The sequence below is a fragment of the Propithecus coquereli genome, unplaced genomic scaffold (genome assembly GCF_000956105.1).
Source record: "Propithecus coquereli isolate 6110/MARCELLA unplaced genomic scaffold, Pcoq_1.0 Scaffold226, whole genome shotgun sequence".
NCBI classification, from domain to species: domain Eukaryota; kingdom Metazoa; phylum Chordata; class Mammalia; order Primates; family Indriidae; genus Propithecus; species Propithecus coquereli.
The window spans coordinates 676,200-682,156 of NW_012147797.1; positions in this window are offsets into that span (position 1 = coordinate 676,200).

Below are 5,957 nucleotides of genomic sequence, written 5' to 3' on the forward strand. Positions count from 1 at the left end.
ATGACATATGCATTTGATAATTTATATTCATATTTGCATTTCTATTGATATACAATCTATATAAAATAGCATGTTTCTTTAAAATAGCCCACTAAATACTTAGTCTTTTGAACTATTCCTCCCTTTTTGTAGGAATATTTGTGCAAATAAAATAAAAAGCACTTCACAACTCTTTGAATTTTATATACAAAACATATTTTAGAGGACAGAAAGCTTTTTGGGCTAATGCTGCTTTATAATCTGTTGATCTTAGCTCAACATATTGTAATTGAGAGTATTCACTTTCTGAAGGGTAGTAACTGGTAGGTTAAGTATTTATGTGAAAAAGTTTCATCACCACATTGTCTCGTGTAGTGGACATTGTCGCTGTCTCTTGAACAATGAGTCCACCCCTCTCCTCTGTGTGGCATCCTTTGGTTTGGATGACACTGACCAGTTACTGACATGGGACTGCGTCTTTTGATACTGTGACTGGCTCTTATAACAATCCAAGACTCTGTTGATTAACACATTGCCTTCCATTATTCAGAAGGACTGACTTGGGGGCTATCTCATCAGTGTAAAAGCTCAAGTCTTTTCTTCAGTACTTGTGTGAGGAAGAAGAAAAATCTCTTTGCCACTGATCTCAAACCAGACTCTTTCCTCTTGTTCTCTTGAGAATAAAGGGAAGCCTTTGAATCATGGTGCTCTTGATTCTTTGATGATGACGTGGAAGTGGTCAGTCAGCTAACTCTGAATTAGACCTTACATCTGGACTTCCCTGTTCTGCCATCTAGCAAATTCCTTGATGATTGGGCTTAAGCCAATTTGAATTGGATTTTCAGTTATTTGCAGCTGAAAGCCCAGTCCACATACCTGGTGCCTTGGAAATATTCAGAACTGAATTCTAAATCAGGAGCCTAAATTCTTGTCTTAACTTTAATTTACTTGCTGTTTGACCTGAGACAGACTATTTCTATGTAAAAGGGGTTTGTGAAATGCATAAAAAGCTCCTTCTAGCTCCAAAATTCTAGAATCCTGTGATTCTAAATTAGTCTCTTAATTAAAAGTAGGGGAGAAAATGTGAATTTCAGTTAATGGTGACGATCTATCTTTTTCCAGAGCTAGACAAGCCCCCTAGGCACTTGTGAGGAAAAAAAAAAAAAACTACAGACATTGAGAGTCGGAGCACAGGCCTGTGCACTCTTTGGGATATAGTAAGATGGCACACATCAGAGTTTCATCTGGGAAGATATTAACATGAGCAAAATATGCCACAGAACTCCCTTATTAATTGCTTGAGCCTCAAGTTGTATCTCTCCAAGCTCTTTTTTCCTGAAATTCTGAAAATTATAATTTATCAGTACTTCCATCACTCAAACTTTTCTCTCCCTTATATGTGATATATGTGTATGTGTACATGAGCATACACACACATGATTTTTACATATTGAATAATGCCTTAACATACAAATTAGCCAAAAACAACAATCAAAAATAGCATTACAAGTAGCATTTATTTTCACTTATGATTCAAAAATGTATATTCATTTTCAAAATTGGTATATTTTTAATGCTTCCTTTTTCTGATTCCTATGATTTACTTTTTATTTTAATAAATGAATACCAGGTTTTGACTTTTTTTCATGTTGCTTAAAAGTGAAGACATAGAAAGTAGCATGGCTCTTATAACATTTTTGTATTTTTACAGATACTCAGGTCCAATTTACCTTTGATCACTTGAGCTGTGAGCAGAGACCAGATTGCATGAAAATTACTTAGACCACATTTAGTCTTTTCATAAGACACAATCTAATTACATTTTAGGTTTTCTTAATAACTATAAAGCTACAGGGTACAAATAATAAGCATTTTATATAATAATCATTATTTTATTCAGGGATATCTAATTTGTCCAAGTCGTAACAACAGATCAGTTTTTAAAAGGAAACTATTAAAGGAACAGTAGGTTATGGGAACCCTGCAGTCCAAGAAGAGAGTAACTAGGCAAGTTGCATAAGAAGAGGAGATTGGATGTTACTTAAGGCATTTGTTTAGGTTCAATCCCATACAAATTTATCTGCATGCGGATAAGAATAAACCTGGGGAAGAAGTCTTTATCTCTTTGTGGTCTCTGAAATTTAGAAGTATTCATGGTTGATGATGAGGAACTATCTTAGAACATTATTGGCCAGCCATTTTGGTTTCTAAGAAATAGAGACTGGTTGATAGTTAGAGTCTGAATATGGCCTATTAATCTACAAAATATACCTTCCCCTAAAGTTTGAATTGGCAACTTTTCAGAAGTGTGCTATGCCACTGGTAATCTGCGATATTACTGGAAATGAGTCAATTGCAGCCTGAAATAGAAAAGGGGCCAGAAAGGACCCGGTATTCACATACGTCTCCAGAACATATTCATTTCAATGTTTTGCCCCCTTTGAAAATGCAGGTGCTCTCTGGAACAGGAAAACCTCTCAGTCACAAGGGAATTACCTTAGTATACTGATCAGGTAATTGGCCTGCAAAATACAATGAAATTTTCATGGAGGAGAAAACCTTGGCACTGATTGTTCTGCAAAGCTTCCCTGTGAAATGCTGGGATGGTGGCTGAGGTTAGGTAGGATGTTTTAAGGGTGCCAGGAGCTAGAAAAGAAGTCATATGGTTTTTCCCAGGTTCCTGAAAGCCTTTTAAACTACTGGGAGCCAACTCGTGCGTTCTGTTGGCATTTAACACAAGCGTGCCTGTGCTGATCAAGCAGAGTCTTACACATACTTGCCCTTCAAGTCTTATCTTCCTACATCCTCTCCAATGCTGCTAAGGTTTAATTTAAATTTTTGATCTCCTATTCAAATGAAACTAATAAAACTTTAAATGTGGGGATTAGATTACAACCTTGTAGATTATGATTAATTTTTATTTGGCTTGTTACATTGCTTACACCAAAAAAATAAGAAGTTTTATAATAAATTTGGTAACCATTTTTGGAACCTACATGGTCTGTTTCAAAGATGGGCAATTTTTTTTTTGTTAGGAAAATGTATAATTTTGTTTGTTGATATCAATATATTAGGCAGTCAGTGATGATTCCAATAAATAAATTGCCTTCCACCTATTGTATAAATTGTATTAACATAATAAAAGGTTGACATGTATAATTTTCTGTTTCTATATGTAATAAATTACCAAAAGTTGAATGTGTGGAAGTTAACATACATGTTAAGGGAGGGATGAATATTGCTGTCAAAGAGCTAAAAATTATTTAAAAAAATTTAGTTATGCAATTTTTATGACAATCTTCAAAGACATATTCTCAGCGTATTTGTGTGTATATATGTGTGTATAAGCACACAACTGATTAAGGTTGGAGATTGATTGGTTTTATTAGGTCAAATTTCTATCATTGTCACAACTCCATTAAGGTAATCACATTTATGCTTCTATCCCAAGTATCAGCAATTTTACTTTTCTGATCTACAACCGTAGAAGATAAAAAAGGGCAAAATGGAATTAAGTATTCAAATACAGAATTGCACTGACATTACCATACAGATGCATGTGAAAACTCTGTCCAATAAAACCATTGGCTCTTAGGTAGTAGCATTTTGAACCAACTCTAAATGTCCAAATGTCAATTGATGTTTAAAAAAGGGGTGGGGGGAGTTGTCAATGTGTAATCCATCAATCTGTCAGCTTCTTTTAGGAAGTTGTCCTAGTATGAGTTTACAGTTTCAAATAACAGAGATTGACAAGTTGATTTAAACATCAGACCTATTTATTGAAAGAATATGTTGGGTAATTCACAGAATTAAGAACTAAACTTTAAATCACATTAGACACCAGGCTGGGGAGGGCACACTTGCTACCACCCCTGAGCATCTATATCATGGTTTACCTTGCTACAGGCAGCACTGGACACCTGAAGCTGCAGTTGCTGTCCCTAAAACTGGATGTTGCTGCTGGATGTTGCTATGGCTAGGATAGGTCTGTCACTGTCCTTGCTTCTGTGGGTCACTAGTTTAGGGTTAAAAATGTAGTCCATCTGCTTGGCTGAGTCAAAGTGATTGGCCAAGTTCCAGGTGCAAAAGAGACAGGCAAAAGAAGCTTTTTATTTTTATACTTGCACATAAGCACTGACTTTCAACATAGTTTATATCTGGGGAAATTCTCCAAACATAGAAAGATGTTTAAATGTCCAACAACGGGTAAGTAAAAACTGTGACAAATGTCTATTATAAAGTTTAGCTAATTGCAATTAAGTACTTCTTGATGATGCTATTAATATCCCTAAACACTCTTCTGTAGAAACGTGATTGCTTTAATAAGCCAAAGTAAATAGACTTAACTCAAAAACTATGATAAAGTAAAACTACCTGTTTGATTGTTTTGCCTGTCGATAAATGGGAACATTTAAATAATTACTTAATTGATGTAGATGTAAGTGAGATGATGAGAGTGGAGACTCTCGAATGGTATGTCCATTATGGTAGAATATTTTTAATAAATGGCAGTTTAAAAGTCCATTTTGGTCTGCTCAGTCTGCTCTAAAAAAGACTATTATGTTTCACCAGAAAATCATTAATTATACTGTCTGTCAAAAGGCAAATATAATATCTAAAAAAAATTATTTAGTGCTTACTGTGTGCATGCCACTGCACTGTTGCTTACAAGATAAACACTTTGATGTCTGAGCACTGCTACTCTTTGCCTTCCAGTGTGTATCCCCTTTAATCAGCTTGGCAGGATGAAATGTTGCTTGTGGGAAGTAATTACAGGTTTTCAATGGAAATGACAGTGTAAAGCCAGCTAGATGGTGTTTGTCATGCTGGAGAGTGTACTAAAAGCATACACAAACTATGGGCTCTCTACAGAAAGACCCCTTCCAGAGATGATAGAGCTTCTTTTGAGCCTGATAGAATCAGAGAGTAACCTGATAAGGGGGTTCCATATTCACCTTGGGTGAACAGCTGTGCTATCTATTCAAGAAGATCAGAGAAGTTAAAAAGAAAGTGTTAAATAATGGGCAGACACTGCTGAGCACATGCTCAGAGATGGATTTGAATTTAAAGAAGTAGTTATAAAAGGGAGAGTGGTATTGAAATTTTGATTACTTGCGAAAACAGTTCAAATGTGGTATTGTTTTCAATTCTTTTCAGTGAACTGCATGACTGAGCCAAGGATCTTTGCTGTAGGTTCTAAGTAAATTTTGATGTTTAATTGGAGTAATAAATTTACACTGTGATTTAATTGGCAGCACCAGAGAGCTGGCTGCTTGATGGAAAATACTGTGCACTGTGCAGCTGTCTATATATTTCATATCAAATTTACTTAATGCTCAAATGTGAGATTGGTTCACGAGCATGTGTTTTTCATTCAGCATATTTTAGTTGCTATATACTTTAGGTCACAGTGTGTGTCCTTGCAGAGAATTACATTTGACTTGTTTTATTCCATTCCCTTATGTCATTTTTATAGATGCATGGAACAAAATATATTGACTATTCCTCATTCACTCATTCATAAATACATATATTAAACAAATATTTATGTATTGCATGCCTAATATATATTAGGCACTGATTTAGGGGCCAGAAACAAGAAACAAAAAATAATTGCCTCCCTCATGGAGTTTGTATTTTGGTACTCTTTGAGTATGGAAGTGTATTGCAGTCATGTGAGCTTCCACACATTGTTCCATATAGATGTGTGTTTCCCACTTTGATTAATTCTTTGTTGTGCTTAAGTAAGGATAACCTAGCAGTGACAAATTTCTTTTTTTTTTTTTTTATTTCAGGGTATTGTGAGGGTACAAACATTACGGTTACACTTTATGTCTTTGCCTCACCCAAGTGCAGGTTAAAGGCATGCCCTTCCCCCTACAGTGCTCCCCGTGTCCTTTAATTGCAGATTTACCCCACCCCCCTCAAATCCCCCTAATCCCTGGAGAGTATTTCTGCCATGTGATCACCCTAGTGTT